A 16,958-nucleotide genomic window follows, 5' to 3' on the forward strand; every position below is an offset into this window, starting at 1 on the left:
GCTAAGTCTCAGCCACCTATATGACACGTCAACATCCTCCATTGCTGTGCACTGCTGCTCAGTCAACAGATGTTAAGATTTGTGTTAACTGTAAAGTCCTATAAAAGTTTAAGAAAGTTGCTGGAAGCTTGCCAAGAGCATTGTAAAAATAAGTTGATAAAGTTTGCTAAAAGCTTTGCAAATTATATACAAGGGTTTGCTGAAAGCTTTGCAAAAGCCTATTGTACACACTGCTGTCATACAAGCTGAAGCCTACAGTTAGGTTCATAAATATTTGGACGAAGACAACTTTTTTTAAATTTTGGTTCTGTACATTACCACAAATAATTTTAAATGAAACAAATCAGATGCAGTTGAACTGCAAAAATACAAAAATGTTTTTTACAAAATCACCTAATTTCAGGGGCTCAAAAGTAATTGGACAAATAATTCAAAGGCTATTTCATGAGCTGGTGTGGGCATGTCCTTCGGTATGTCATTATAAATTAGGCAGATAAAAAGCCATCCTTAAACTGCAAAAACCCACCTGAGAAATTGCTACAATATTAGGAGTGGGAAAATCTCCAATTGGGTACATCATGAGAAAGAAACAAAGCACTGGTGAACTAAGCAATGCCAAAAGACCTGGACATCCACAGAGGACAACAGTGGTGGCTGATCGCAGAATCATTTCCATGGTGAAGAGAAACCCCTTCACAACAGCCAACCAAGTGAACAACACTCTCCAGGAGGTAGGTGTATCGATATCCAAGTCTACCATAAAGAGAAGACTGCATGAAAGTAAATAAACTAGGATAAATAAATTGGACTTTGCTAAAAAAAATCTGAAAAAGCCAGCACAGTTCTGGAAAAACATTCTTTGGACAGATGAAACCAAGATCAACCTTTACCAGAATGATGGCAAGAAAAAAGTATGGAGAAGGCGTGGAACAGTTCATGATACAAAGCATACCACATCATCTGTAAAACATGATGGAGGCAGTGTGATGGCTTGGGCGTGCATGGCTGCCAGTGGCACTGGGACACTAGTGTTTATCCATGATGTGACACAGGACAGAAGCAGCCGAATGAATTCTGAGGTGTTCAGAGACATACTGTCTGCTCAAATCCAGCTAAATGCAGTCACATTGATTGGGAGGCGTTTCATAATACAGATGGACAATGACCCAAAACAAACAGCCAAAGCAACCCTGGAGTTTATTAAAGCAAAGAAGTAGGATATTCTTGAATGGCCAAGTCAGTCACCAGATCTGAACCCAATTGGGCATGCATTTCACTTGTTGAAGACTAAACTTCAGACAGAAAGCCAGCATCTGGTGATGTCCATGAGTCCAAGACTACAGGCTGTCATTGCTAGCAAAGGGATTTCAACCAAGTAATAGAAATGAACATTTTATTTTCATCTTTTTAATTTGTCCAATTACTTTTGAGCCCCTGAAATCAAGTGATTGTGTTAAAAAAGGCTTTAGTTCCTCACATTTTTATGCAATCCTTTTGTTCAACCCAGTGAATTAAAGCTGAAAGTCTGCAGTTCAACTGCATCCGAGTTGTTTCATTTAAAATTAATTGTGGTAATGTACAGAACCAAAATTAGAAAAAAAGTTGTCTTTGTCCAAATTTTTATGGACCTGTTTGTGAACAAAGCTGTACAGCAGGGGTCGGCAAACTTTTATGGCCACTAGACCATTTCAGGGGTGGGAGGGACTGAGTCCCGGTCTAATGGCTCCGCCCACCACCAGGGATTGCCCCCTGAAGTGAAATCCCTCTCCTCCGTATGCATTGCAAAGGAGAGGGATTACCTTTCAGGGAGCGTTCCCTATTTACTGCGGTGACGGAAGTATCAATGACGGCCGCGGTAAATAGGGGAGCAAAAGCAAGGAAGCGGCACCGGAGCTCCTGCTCTGGTAGTTCCTAAAGCTTCCTGGCAAATCCAACGGGGTCGCAGGTTGCCGGCTGGCATTAGGCCAGATCGGCCAGGGGGCATTAGGCCGGAATGAACTACCGGCTAGACCATATCTGGCCTAAAGGCCGGAGTTTGCCGACCCCTGCTTTAGAGTTTGCATCGCCTATAACTAGGATTTACCATATGCTATCATTATTACTTCCAATACCTATATTATTCATATTGTACATTACAGAATTATTTATGAAAGCTATAATAGACTTTACTTTGCTGTAAAGGGTCTTTACAAAAAAGTTTGGATGTCCTAGAGATTTATTTTACTTTAGAAAGTGGTACCTAAGGATCCCCAAAGTTAACAGTGTTTTATAAGGACCTGTTGTGCATTTAAGATCTAAATACAATTCAAATAATTCCCACCTTAGGAAAAATAATTAAATTGTACACAATAATTGTGTGTGCATAGTACATTACAATTTCATTTCGCCATCTATAATATTTTGAAAGGGATTAGTAATTGCAAGTCACACTGGACACTTTAAATAGAACAACATCGCCATCTACTGGTAAATAAGAAAAATGTCTGTGGCGCTCACCGCGGATCTTCAGGACCCAATATAGCTATCCAAACACGAGATGATTGTCAGATATACCGGCCAAGTTATCCGATTCTCAGGATATAGGACGCACTTATATGTCTAAGTACACTTTTAAAGCATTTGCAGCTTCACTTGCCCAGCACATGTTTGGGAAAAAGTAACCAAAATTGGATTGTCCCAAAGAATTACAATTTTACCAGGATATGGCTAGTTCTAGTTTCCTCCCACATCCCAAAAACATGCAGTTAGGTTAATTGGCTTCTGCCTAACAATTGACCTTAGACTACATTAATCACAAATGACTATGGTAGGGACATTAGATTGTGAACTCCTTTGAGGGACAGTTAGTGACATGACTATAGACTTTGTACAGTGCTGCGTAATATGATGGTGCTATATAAATACTGTATAATAATAAATAATGTAAGTCAGAACAGGTACATTATTTTAATAAATGCATTTAGGACAGACGTTTGTTTGTTTGTGTATTATTAGGCAGCGTGGTGTCAGTTACTGTATAAAATCTTTACTGTGAGTTAATCACAAAGCAAAAAAAAAACAAAACTTTATGGAGCTTAGACATTCATTAACTTCTGGAGCAAGCTGTGCTTTAATATGCGGAAAGAAACAACTGCAGAGTTTGTCTTGATCATTAAAGTGTTAAGCTACGTACACACTTCCAATTATTATCGTTGGAAAACGAACGACGAACGTTCATGCACGATATATACGAATGATTTTTTGCCCAATCGATCGTTCGTCGTTCGATTGGAACGATAAAAATTGGAAGTGTGTACGCACCTTTACAAGAGTTTGCAGAACGGCAAAAGACTTCTGCAAGTCATGAGAAATGCCCCCCTCAAGCCTCTGTCCTGCACTCTAGGGAGCAGGGAAGCCCCGTTCGTATCTAGGAGTGGTCCATATGTTGATGTCCTTAACTCGGGAACTACCTGTATATTGTTGATGAGATATATTCCTACACTGGAGGAAGTGTTCATACATTTGACAGATTTCAAGTGATCCTATCAGTAAGGTCACTTCTAAACATTGATCTACCAACTTAAAGGAGACATTTCCAGCAGTGCATGTCTTACAATGCTGCTGCTTTACTTCTCACCAGTCCTCTGCCACATACCCTGGTTTCTCCCACCATGCTATATAGGCAGTCCCTGAGGTAAGGACATCTGACATATGGAGGACTCCTAGATACAACTGAATGCCTAGGTTCCATAAAGTTGTTTTTTTGTGTTTTGATTGTGGTTAGCTCACTGTGAGGATTTTATACATTAACTGATACCACACTGCCTAATAATATGAGACAAACATCTGTCCTAATTGCATTTAATAAAATAATGTACCTGCTCCGACTTACATACAAATTCAACTTAAGACCAGACCTACACTCTCTATCTTGTATGTAACCCACAGACTACCTGTACTACAGAAAGTGGGGGGTTATAGGTATTTGACCTGACAAATCAAATACCTGCAGCAGGAAAGTGGAAGCATTTAAAAACACAAGCCACAGGAAAGATTAGTATATCGTCTCTTTTTACAGGTATGATATTGTATAGAAGTTATCCTGACAGGGTCACCTAAAAAATGACAGGACCCAAAAATCTGAAATCACATGACCAGCAAAGCAAGGTGAGGCTTGGTTTTGGAAGAGGCCAAAAGCGGAACCTAAGGAATGAGGCTTGGTTTCCTGAGAGACCAGCAACGGGAACTGAAAATGAGGCTTGGTTCCAGGACGTAACCAGAGAAGAGAACTGAAATCTGAGGGTAAGAGCAGTGTTCTGCAGAAGGAGCTACAATCCTGCAAAGAACTTCAGGAACTGGAACCTGAAAATAAGTGTGAGTTTAGTTACTGTATATAAATTGCTGATGAATAGGAAGTAATTGTCCTACAACACTCAATATTTAAAGTTTTTTTGTGACTTTAGTTAAAGCACCTTGTGTGCAAAAGTACTTTCTTGGCGTTTACTTGCTTTACACCCCCAGCAGTGTAAAGCACATGACATAAATTAAAATCACTTCCTGTGTAGTATTGAGAGCCTAACCAGGATCACGGCAAAATGATCACTCTGCTACAGAATAATGCTGTGATTTTCATAATATTCATATAATCATATTCAGTATTTCATGGTAATCTTATGATGTTGGCAATCTTCCCCTTCCCCAACACTGGATGCAACACAGAGCTGTATTTGTCTGAATTTTATGTCAACTCTGTGGTTAAGGTCCTTTCACACCATACAAATATAACCACTCCAAGTTCTAAAACACTGTACAAACATGTTCCTAAACAGACAACATTAGAAACTTTAAAATGTATTTATGTGCATTTGAAAAAGGATATTACCTACATTTTAGTGCAGTGTAATGCAGGGAAAAAAAATCTCATTTGTAAAATAGAACTTCATTGCTATTGCTCCTATTATTTGTATATCTGCCTATTACCCTTTATTGCCTATTTAAATTACAGTATGTAAAGATATATGACGGTCCTGTAACAGACACAGTCCTAATCACTATGAGATAATTGCTCCCTTCATTCTTTGACATCTTAGCTCTTTGAAAAACCATTGTAGCAGAATAAGTGTCAAATTGAAGAAGTACTGAGAGACATATATCAACTGCCATTGTCTTTGGCTGTTTGCTGATCTAATGGTTTCAATATTTTCGAGTTGCTGACCCAGCAAAAAAATGTAGTTTGGGTCTTCTGACACATCAGCCCTGATTTTTTTAAAGCTCTCCAAAGTTTGAAAGGATAGTTTTATCAGTGAACCTGGTGATCCATCAATCAATGGGTTCTGGTCTAGGATTGAAAACATTTGCTAACCAATAGCAAATTACTTTTAATAAATCCATTGCAGGTTTGCTGGATCACACAGGTTCACTGATGAAAGTGTATCGTCTCCAGCCTTTAAAAAATCAGGCCCATTGGGTGTTCAAAAATGGTCCGCAATGGCTGCCTCCACATTTCTTTCTGTACATGTCTTTTTTTATTGGCCAGCAGATGCCACTGTTTATGATGAAGTCTTTTATATAGTAGAGTAACATATATTCGAGTTTAAGCATATACAGTGATCCCTCGTTTTTCGCGGTTAATGGGGACCAGAACCTTCCGCGAAAGCTGAAAAACCGATTTTTGCTGTAGAAAGCATATGTGTTTTTAAATATTTTTGCATTATTTGTTGACAATTTAATTTTTTTGTCTCCCACAAAGGATTTCCACCTTTATTACTGAGCATGGGAAAGTCTGTAATCCCATGAGCTGTGCAGAAATACCCTCTGAACCCTCACAGATCTCATTAATAGTATGTTGCTACAGTACACAGAGACCATTTTATCCAAATAAGAACAAAGCTAACCAGCGGATTTAGATGGAATCAGCAGTGTTATTTTTATTATCACCTACATGTTTTGTCAACACTTTAGTTTAGCAGGCAAATGTTCAAAGAAATAAGGTCATTTATAGAGGAAGGGACAATACCCTTGATTACTGAATATGGAAAAACCATAAAACTCCATAATCTCTTTTAACTTTTGAATGGATGATAAGATGTTAATTACAAGTCAATGTCCATAAACGTCCATGTGACTGTTTTTCCTCACATGGATTTTGTTCTTCACTCCTGTAAAGATGCTTGGTTCTTTCCAGCAAGGTTGCAATATCCCACTGTCAGGTTAGTTTTTACTAATCTGTCATTTGATAACTACTATTATTGCTGCACATGATCAAATATATGAATGGACACTGCTTATAGTACCATTTTGATCAGCAGACAGAGGATATGTCAACACTGAGATCAAAAAGATATTTTTTTAAATTTTAAAAAGGATTTTTGGATTCATAGCTTAGTGTAAAGCACCTTTAAAGCCCAACAATTGCTGTGTATCTCCTTCTAGGAATGTTGAGTCAATGTGCTCCGTCTTTAAATTTCCCAGTTTTGCTACTTTCATAAAAGATTTCAACAACAAAAGGACATGTAATGTGATAAAAAAAGTAATTAAGTGACTTTCAGATGGTTTTATTAGATTCTTACAATTTATTTCTTCATTTGGTAGCTGAAAGCTATGAAATATTTCTTGATAATACCAATGGATTCCTAGTCAGGTTTACAATCTTCATGACATTGGGCCTGATTTATTAACTCACTTTACGACTGGAGAAGTTTGACTATCATGGGAGAACCTGGGTGATTCACCAAACCTCAAACTTTTTGCCAATTAATAGTAAAGGTTTCTTTGGAAATCTCATCCAGGATTGCTGCATCACCCATGTTCTCCCATGATAGTCTGTCTTCCCCAGTCTTGAAGAGCTTTAATAAATCGGGCACATTTGTATGTAGCAAACACATCCTAATTTCTATTGTTGCACACATTTTAAGTCGCTCATGAAAAGAGCCTTGTGTTTTAAGATTTGGCAGTCTATCGGTAAATTTTGCATATACATAAGACACTGTAAGAAAGGCATTAATAGAATCTTTGCAGTTTGTTCAGTTCTTCTATCTAGCCTCAATATTTTCAGACACTGACATGGAACAAGGATACAGAAGGACATATTTTTGTCCTGAACTTTGTAACTGTTTAGAATCTGTTGATTAGAAAGTACTAAAACCAATAATTGGCAGTGACCGAGAATTGTCATGTTATAAGAAGATTCACACTATACTTTTCCTATGAAAGGTTAATTCAGTAAACATATAATACTTATACTGAGAAATTTAGTTTGTTTAAACAATAATATTCTGTTTCAAAAAAATTAAACTGTTTGTCTTTATTTATCTTATTTCCCCTTTTGCTCTCTTTCAGGGTGCCTTTTAACTATCATTCTGCTAATGCGAGCTCTTGATCCATTGCTTTATGAAGAAGAAACTCTTATCACCGTGTTACTCATCTGTAAACGAAGAGTGGATTTACTTACCTTTCAGGTGTTACAGATATTTGGAATACTTGCTCCCCCAGTGACATGCTGCATTTCCCTTACTGCCAGCTCCTAGGTTCTAGTTCATAACATCTAGTTTAGAAACATGTATTCTACACACCTTGAAGTGTTTAATTCAGTAGTTTTTTGATACACTTACCATGTTTAAAGTAAGGCTATTCACTCTTTTTTTACAGGTAAACTTTTGGATAAAGGTAACACTCTAGTGACTTGTTCACTTCAGTACAAAAAAAATACATAATAAAAAATAGGAAGTTTATATAATCACAACTATTGATTACATCTATTAGTCTGCATAGAAGAAAAACTATTCTTTTTTTTTTTTTATTGCAGGCTGTGGACCCAATGCGCTCTGGTTACTATGATGACCTTCGTAGCAAGTTCCAGATAGAAAATGCCTTATTAAAAATGGAGTATGCAGAGTCAAATGTGATTATTATTGCAGATAAGGTAATCTGTGGAAACTCTTAGACTAAACTGTACTCTTTGAATTATTACCTTATTAACATATGTTATTCCATTCTTAGAAGCTAACAAGATTATGCCACCTAGACCATTTGCTGTTGATCAGCCACATGTGTCTCTCAAACAATCGGCTTCGCTTTCTACCCAGGGACATGTCCATGTTATTGTGTGCTGAGGTATGTAAATTTGCTATGACTGGCAATGTAGTTTTTTACACATATAATATATTTATACAAAATAGCAAAAATTTTATGGAAAGCAACTTGAAATCACAATAGGGGAATATGATGGGTTCTCTAATACAACGGGCCTGTTTCCACATTAAAGGTGACATGACACCAATGTTTGTCTGCTTATTTTATAGAGCAGACCCTATACATAAAAACTGATTGACTGCTTAATGTCTCAGATGCATAGCCTTCTGCAGACCTAAATAGACCAATAAAGTATCAAATAGCTTTTCATATTGGCTGGTCAGCTACAACATTGAAACCATGTGCTAAATATTGCGTAGGTCTTCTTGATGCTTTTTAAAACCTCTGAACCATTTAGGGATGGACCAAGATGTTAGCTGCTACCCACAGGATCTAAAAGAAAATATTTATTAGGTCAGGCCACATCTTTCCAGTGGACAGGGGTCAGCAATGCCCCTCTGTCTATTGCTTGTGGCTATGCAGCTTACTTCAATAACGTGTGTTGAGGTCTTTTTTTTTTTTTCATACCTAGCTTTAGGTTGGACAGTTTTTATTAGGTGCTAACCATTTACATGACTACTATTTGTACAAATGGACACTTTCCAAAATCAAGATCAATACAGCAACAGCATTTTAAAGCATTACTGTTTTCTGGAAAAACAAATCTAGTCACAGCCCTTACGTTTGGAGCAGGATATAAAATCTGGCTCACAAAAACATTTAATGGGCTTCAGACAACAACCTAGCCCTTCCAACTAAAGGGCCAATTTTCAAAGCAGATAACATTTACTGCAAGTAAATCTCCCAGGTGCCTTTGTTATACACATGTGGTGTTATTCACCACAAACAAATGTTTGGTGGAATTCACATTCACTGCTTTCTAAACGTTTTGTCCTCTGTTAATACCTCTCTTGATTAGAGAAACTAACTAGTTTTTCTTTGGACATTTTAAAAACGTACAAAAAAGAAAAATACAGCAAAACCTAATGTGTATTATATTTACTAAACACTAGGTGGTAACTTTCAGCAGAGCAAATCAGGCAGTCTGCTCAAATTTAATGGTCTCTGCAAAGAAGATTATAGTAAAGGGATTCTTGAAAGTATAAATAAAAAATAGGATTTACATCTGATAGTATTAGGTACTAATTCTGTGAGTATGTGTGAGGTAATTGTATATTACTGTAGCCATATAAAGGACTGTGGGTGCAAGGGCTTTGAATATGCTGGATGTCTCTCTGACATCTGAATACTTTGAGAATCTTGACAGTGTGCAGTGAAATAAGTAATTCAGTACATGAGAGGAGAGTGCAGATTTTTCTAACCCTAACATCATGGCTAGATACATTTGCTTTTGTAGTTTTGTACAGCTATTGGCCAATCAGTGCAAATACCTAGTAAAATCAGAAAGTGGTGGCTGCTACAATAAATATAGCACATAAATTGTATATACTTCCTCTTTTACAATACAAATTTATCATGTTTTTTACATATCCACCAACAATAAAGAATAACCTAGTTACACTTTAACATTCATAGAATTGCTAAACTAATCACAAATTGAAAACTAACACACTGTCACATAGCAACATAATTCAAAAAGTCATTTTCAGCATTTGAAAATTACCAGTTATTTTCAAAGTGATATGTGGTGATCCTGCTGTTTTAGTCCTTGTTGAGGCATTTTCTTTTTTAAGGTGACATTACTTTGTAGCTGTCTCTGAGTTGCTTTTCTACTTTGTTAGCCTGTCACGTGTGCTTCCAAAGGAGACTATATAAGGCTGTTTTGGCACTTACTGCATAGGCATGGGAAATGCTGGGTTGCGAAAATATTTCAGGGAATCGGCTATGCTGAAATGCATTGAAGAATGGGAAAAAGGTAAGAATGAGTATTGAATGTTATCATACATAAGGTTTTAGCAAACCAGATCTTACTCGTTGGGTTTTTCATCCACTTTAATGGGTACTCAGTTATTATTAAGGGATCCATGCCGAGAACGCATTCCTCATAATATCAAGTGACATAAGATGGAGTGGATCCATGCTGCCTATACTAAAACCCATGTAGAAGACATTTTTGTTTTTAAATGTGTGCCCAATGTTCTAATAGCTCTATTTCCTGTACTTGGCTGACTAGAATGGTTTGTTGCATGGTCTTCTGCAGCTCAAAGGCTTTATTTACATCTTTTACATTTAGGGATGACCGTCTGCTTATGTGAGCAAGCATCAAATTCCAGCCAATCTTCCCTGACCTCTTGAATTGGAGCAAATCTGTACTATACTGTAACTTTTACTAGAGTAATATTTGTTGTTATAGCTTCTGTATGTCTAGAAACCAGAAGAAGAAAAGGATTTTCAGAAAGAGGTCAGCAGTAGCAGCTACATATTTCCTTGTTTGCTAACTTTAAAGTTCGAGCTTCAACATAAGACTGGTTTGCTTTTTTTTAATTTTTTGCAATAAAGCAGGTATTTGCAATAGCCATTGATGGTTTATTATACTTTTTTTTCTTTTTTTTATAAACTCAATATACACAATCTTCATAAAAATCTTCAGCCAAATTCCATGCAATCGTTCAAAAGAATGCCATACTGCTGTGTTAGTTGTATTAAAATGCTAGGAAATAAATTGTCTCATTTTCATTCCATAGTCCAATTCTTCAAGGTAATACATCTGGAATGCTAATTACTTTAATAGTGGAGGAGTAATTGGTCACTTCTGTACTTCTAACAAGGAACTGATTTGTTTTAAAACCCTGTTATTGTACCAGTGTTCTGTTTCAGCTCAAGTTTTGATTTATCTAACAGGAGCAAAGTTATAGATACATGATGTAACTTGTAAATTCTTACAAACCTGTTGTCCCATGTGTGATCCCCACTGTGTATTGATCTGTGCGATTCATGTCGTATATCTTTGGTTGCTATGCATTTGAGAAATCAGTTCTTCCTTAACTTGTCATCTTAGAAATATCAAAAGTTTCAGACCTCCAAGCACTTGTCAGCTGTCCTCATCTCTCAGTTCTACGCTTACAAGGAAATCCTGTGTGTAAAATTGAGGGTGTAAAAAATCAGTTAAAGGCCTTTCTTCCACAAGTAGATACTATTGAAATTTAACTTATTTATTATGGCAGTTGTGCTTGTCCTAAATCAATAAACAGTATGCACTGGTTTTTGTGGTCTTTATTTTGTGGTGTAATTTATCTTTAGAGAGTCTGCATGGTCTTGAAAGTAAATTGGGAGCTGTGCTTTGTCATTAAAGTTTGCAGGAGGCTGAGGATTTTTCCCCATGAGGTAGGCCAATCAACAGTGTTGTCCCATAAGTGTAAAAAAATTCTCATATCTACCGGTATTTTATTCAGTGCCAGTATATTATCATCACCTCGGAGAAACTAGGGTTTCAGAAAGGTATGTGACGTGAAGAGGGAGGCATTAAACATTATTTTACCTATTTTAGCCTCAAAAAGGTTGCATAATACTGTATTTTTTTTGTGACATAATGGTCAGTTTCTTCTCACTTCCTCCTTTACGTTTTCCTGCATCAAGCTAGGGGAGCAGGTTTATCAGTGTTAAGTAATGTTTCTTCAATTTTGCAACTGAGCATAACCACCTCATCAGCATCAACCAGTTTAGGAGTGGACTATAATTGTTTTTACTGGCATTTCTCCAGCACACTGTAGGGAAACCTATTGGTATTATAAATATTTAATGGGAGAACCTAAGGCAATGGCTAACCTATAATTTAAAGTTAATTATGCTTTGCATGAACTCATCATAGAAGGAAGAGGGTGGTGTCCTATTCTTATTCCCGCACCCATTATATCCATTTAGTCCTAGAGTCTAAACACACCTTGCAGAGACTCTTCATGAATCAGCTCTTAATCAGAGGAACACGGAGCTTCATGTCATGTCAGAATTTTCATCTAAAAGAATAGATACCCAATGCACTCGTAAAACGTAGCAGGGACAGTCATCTGCCAGCCATTGCTTTAAAATGATAGCCACCTAAATTAATAGATTTTATACAATGTATAGGTTAACAATTAATTACAGTCAACGTCTTTGTATTAATCCAAGATTAAATAATCTCTGTAAGATCTGCAGAGTTCCTCTTAATGTAATACTGTTAATATATAATATTTTACTGTAATAATGTAATCATCTGCTTTTTACACCTCTACATAGTAACAGGGACCTTCCCTTGTAAAGAAAAACAGGATGCTTCTCCTGTTTGATTTACATTGGATAGGGAATATTTTCCTCAGACCTCAGTGATGACTGGCATGTTATTTTTTTAAAACCTTTATGCATATTCCTTGCATAAAGTTTTTTTTTTTTTTTATTGTTGTGATTAACACATTTTTGTAGGTACCCTTAGAAAACAACCTGTTGGTTTCTTTCTAATTGTACCTAATTGTCCTGCATTTGGAAAAAACTTGGAGCACTAAAGGTCATAAAGAGCACTAAAGGTCACTAAAGAATACATTGTACAAGGGGAAGAATAAAAAAAAAAAATCAGCTTTTAGTGGAGGGACATTTTTACTGGAGGATTGAGAATACATTTAAATCATAAATCATTATTTAAGGAAACTGTAATTTGATGTCTTTGACCTAGAAACTTGCATGGAGTATAATGAATCCCATTGAGTCGGGTCCGAACTGACTCTAGAACTGAAATAAAAGACTTTTAAAGAGACAAAAAAGGGGAACCCATCCCCCTCCTTGATGAAACTTTTTTTTGTAGTGCCTACGTTTCTCCACTTTATTCCAACCAAAAAGGAATCAGTTCCTCTCCACAGTATTTGAAATATGGCGACTGACTTATTTCATATGCTTTGGAACTACTTAAAGAATAAATGTTTTTTAGAGGTTGGCAGTTTTATTTGACCTGTGCGATCTTGTAAACTATTTATCCTTATCCCAAACCTGGGCTATTTTTGGTACCCTAACTCTACAGGGAGTATGTATTAACAAAGCACGTTGGAAGGTTCTGGCATGGACTGTATAGACGCATCTCTGGATAAACAATTGAAGGCTGAACCCTTTTTTTGAAATATGGAGATTCTACATAGCCACCCTGCCAAGGGGCACTAAGAAACAGATAGAATCCATGTTTGATCAAACCTCATGGTATGCTTACCAGATGTCATTCAATGATTCTCCAACTGAGATTTAATTTCACCCTGATGTTTGCTCCTTATTGCCATTTTTTTGTTCTGAGTTGTATTGCTAAGTTTGTATAGCTTTTTGTAACTCTTTGTATGTAACTGTTTTAATGTTTATTTTCTTTTCCACATTAAAAAAAGGGAAAAAATAATAATGTAAGTATTCCTGGACAACAGTGATAAGAATATTCAGAACTTTATAAGGTAATCGGGACATGTTGCAAATGTGCTGCATACTGTCACACCGCAGTGCGTAGGCATAACATTAGAAGTTGGGGAAAAAAAAGAAAATCCATTACAAAATACACAAATGGGTGCATGGTATGTACATAATACTGTGTGTCATGGTGTAAATAAGCCTTTATAACATTACTGGTGCTCTAATACAGTTCAAACATCTTAAGCACAGTTTTTCTGCATAATTTTAATATAGCAACACTGTAATTGGGGAGCTTCCACAAATTGTAAGTAACTGCTCTTTTATGTGGCATCCTATTCTTTTATCAACAGCCTTCAGTGGCCACATATAAAACTCAACAGTGGAAATAAAGACAGCTTGTAGATTTTAGATCTCTGCTAGCTTTTCATAGATGTGCGTGTTACAATTAGCATTTAGTACAAGCTGAGGTCTATAAACAGAAGCATATATTTGTGGTAAGGCATCATGTATCTATTTATGCCTGACCTCCCATGTTAAAAGCATGAAGAATATTAATTGGGTCTTTCTTAAAATACCATCAATGACTTACAACCCAAAGCTTTCTAGTAGTAGGGAAGTTCGGATTTACAAAGGGTTGTATAATTATCGAAGGAAAAGAAACATATGCAGCAACCAGAAGAATTAAAGTTTTAAACACATCTATTGTAAAATAGAGTCACAAGGATTCTTTAAGGAAAGAATTTGACCTTTATGTCCAACATATCACCTTTATTTCAGGCATTTGTGGGATGTTGTTGGATGTGGGATGTAAGTTCCAGGAATATTTTAGTCTATGGATTTCCCATAATGCTTGTCAGTGTGTTAATCATACTTCCACTCTGAATGTACATTGAGGAATGTAAATAGGAATGATGGATTGGACTCAACGATTTATTCTAGAGGCACTGTCAGTATTTAGGAATTTAGACACATATATCTATCTCTTAAATACCTGTTTCACTACTGACGTAGTTGTAAAGATACTAATACGCTCATTTCTGGAAACCAGGATTGGTCATGAGTGAATTAAAGTGTATCCAAAGCCTTAAATTTTTTTTTGTATAGAGAGTTCACATTTCTTTTTGCAGCCCTGAGACCCAGATATATGTCAGGAAGTGAGAGAATCTCCTCTCACTCTGAAACAAGTGTCCCAGTTGGAAAATGACCTCTTACCTCTAGTTCTGATTATAACTGTAATAATTTGGAATTTCCATTGGTGCCTGTGCCAATGACAATAGTTGAAAAGGTCAACAAGAGGGTGAGGTGCTAATCCTTCCCATTGTGTCAAAAAAAAAAAAAAAGATATGGTCAATTTATGGAACTAAAACCAGCCATGCTTGCATCTGCACATTCATGTGAAAGCCTGTCTTGGTGTATAAACCCAGCAAATGATGCTGATTAACCATGATTATGGATTGTGATAGTATAGCAGATGGTAAAGCATAAAAGGGAAGCTCCCCAAACATGTGATGCTAACATAGTGTTTTGAAAAAGTGAACTAATAGCTCAGAAAGAGAACAAACAAAACAATACATAGTATTGTACAGATGTGAATACAGTCTGAGCATTTTTTAGGTCTCTTTAAATCTAAAATGCAATAAAATGTGATGATTCTTTTACAAGTCACCATTGTGCAGGTTACCAGGAAAACACTTTCTGGTAGACACGTGTCCCTATGTTTAGCACCTGTAATTACATTTAGATTTCCCACGGTAATAACTGAAATGTTCAGAAATAAGGTACCTATACCCATACTAGTTCTGCAGCTATAATTGGTATCCAAAAATTAGTTTAGAGAAATGCTTTTCAATATTTGTACCCCCAGGATAATTCTGATTAAAGAAGTATTCCTGCTTATTAACTAGTATGCATATATACGGTATGTATATTCACAGTGGATGAGCAATATATGTTCAGACTTAAGTGGCTATTTAGGATAAACTCCAAGGATTAATTAGTAACTATTTGTGGTCATTGAGTATTTACTACTGTACAGTTGAGAAACTGGCTTAGAGGATTCATGCTAATTGGACAATTATCTGCAGACATATTATTGTTCATAATGATTTTGTATGCTATGTAATATACAATACGTGGAATTAAGGGGTCAATTTATAAAGTATTTGCCCGAAAAAATGTTTTCTGTAGGTGGACCCAAAGTTTTCAAAGAGTATTTTGACCCATTTGGTCACAAATTTCAGAAAGAAATAGCCCAACTCACCTGTCATTTTTAATTCTTTTATCTTTTTCAAATTACCATAGTCCTATTCACCCATTGTTTTCGAAAAGGATTCAACCATTTGTGAGCAGGATTGCCAACATATAAGACGTATGATGTGAGATGTGGACCAAAGAAATGTGTCCTTAATATAGGTGACTCTTGTGTATATATGTACAAACTTCTGCCAGGAAATAGAAGTCATTTTTAACAAAGAATAAACCTGCTTTGCAAAATACCAAAGTATTTACTAGGTCATTGTATTTATAGGCTACATTCCCATTATTTTACTTCTTGTGGTAATTTGTATGTACCTGATTACAATTTAACTCTTATAAAAATTTTCCAAATTTTTTTGTGTGGCAGTTCAGTATAAAAAAATGAGCATTTACAATACCTTTATATTGTGTATGGGTGCAAAATATATCTATACCTAGACCTATCTAAGTCATTACATGGCTGTGACAGGATTCACACTAAGGGCTTTATTTATAAAACAGATATTCTGATATTCCCTCAAACTTTCATGTGCTTCAGTGGCAGTGATTCCCACTAGGCAATGATTAAGGGAATGTCAGATTCCCTGTTTTATAAATATGTGATAATAAAAATGTTTTGTTATTTTTGCTTGTTTTATGCATTGACATGGATTTTGACTGCCTTTATTTCTGGAAATGTTATGGCCTGAAAATATAAATAAATTAGCTCTCTATGCATTACATGCTCATTTTCCTGCATTACATCACTTCCATGTCCCCTCAGCAATATTTAATGGCGGTATTTTCTATGATACTCCACACTGACGTACAGAGTTATGAAAGGGCCTTCTTGACTTGTAGCAAAATTCTTTGTTTGCTGTGGTTTCCCTGCAATCCTATAGTATACTGCTGGGAACTGCTTAGATGTTACACTGAGTAAAATTGTACGTCTGCCAACACCATGCACTGCAAAAATACCACCATAACAACAAAATAGCAGTTATGTAGAGATTAGTAGATTTTAGACACATAGAAGGATTTTTGGAAAAATGCAAATAGAAAACCAAATGGGTCAATCCTATTGTTTGCCCAAGGCAACTAAATGCCTGTATTACCCACTCTACACACCCTGTATGTTTACAACCAGCTGCTGCACAGGTACATGGTCTCATCTATGGTATCTATGTATGTACAGTGTGTTCACCACATCTGAAACTGAACATTGGTGTTGTCTTGTTTTATGATCTCCTTATCCAAAAATATACATAAAAAGCAAAAAAAAAAAAAAAAAAAAAAAA

Source organism: Pyxicephalus adspersus, chromosome 6 (genome assembly GCF_032062135.1).
Source record: "Pyxicephalus adspersus chromosome 6, UCB_Pads_2.0, whole genome shotgun sequence".
Classification (NCBI taxonomy): domain Eukaryota; kingdom Metazoa; phylum Chordata; class Amphibia; order Anura; family Pyxicephalidae; genus Pyxicephalus; species Pyxicephalus adspersus.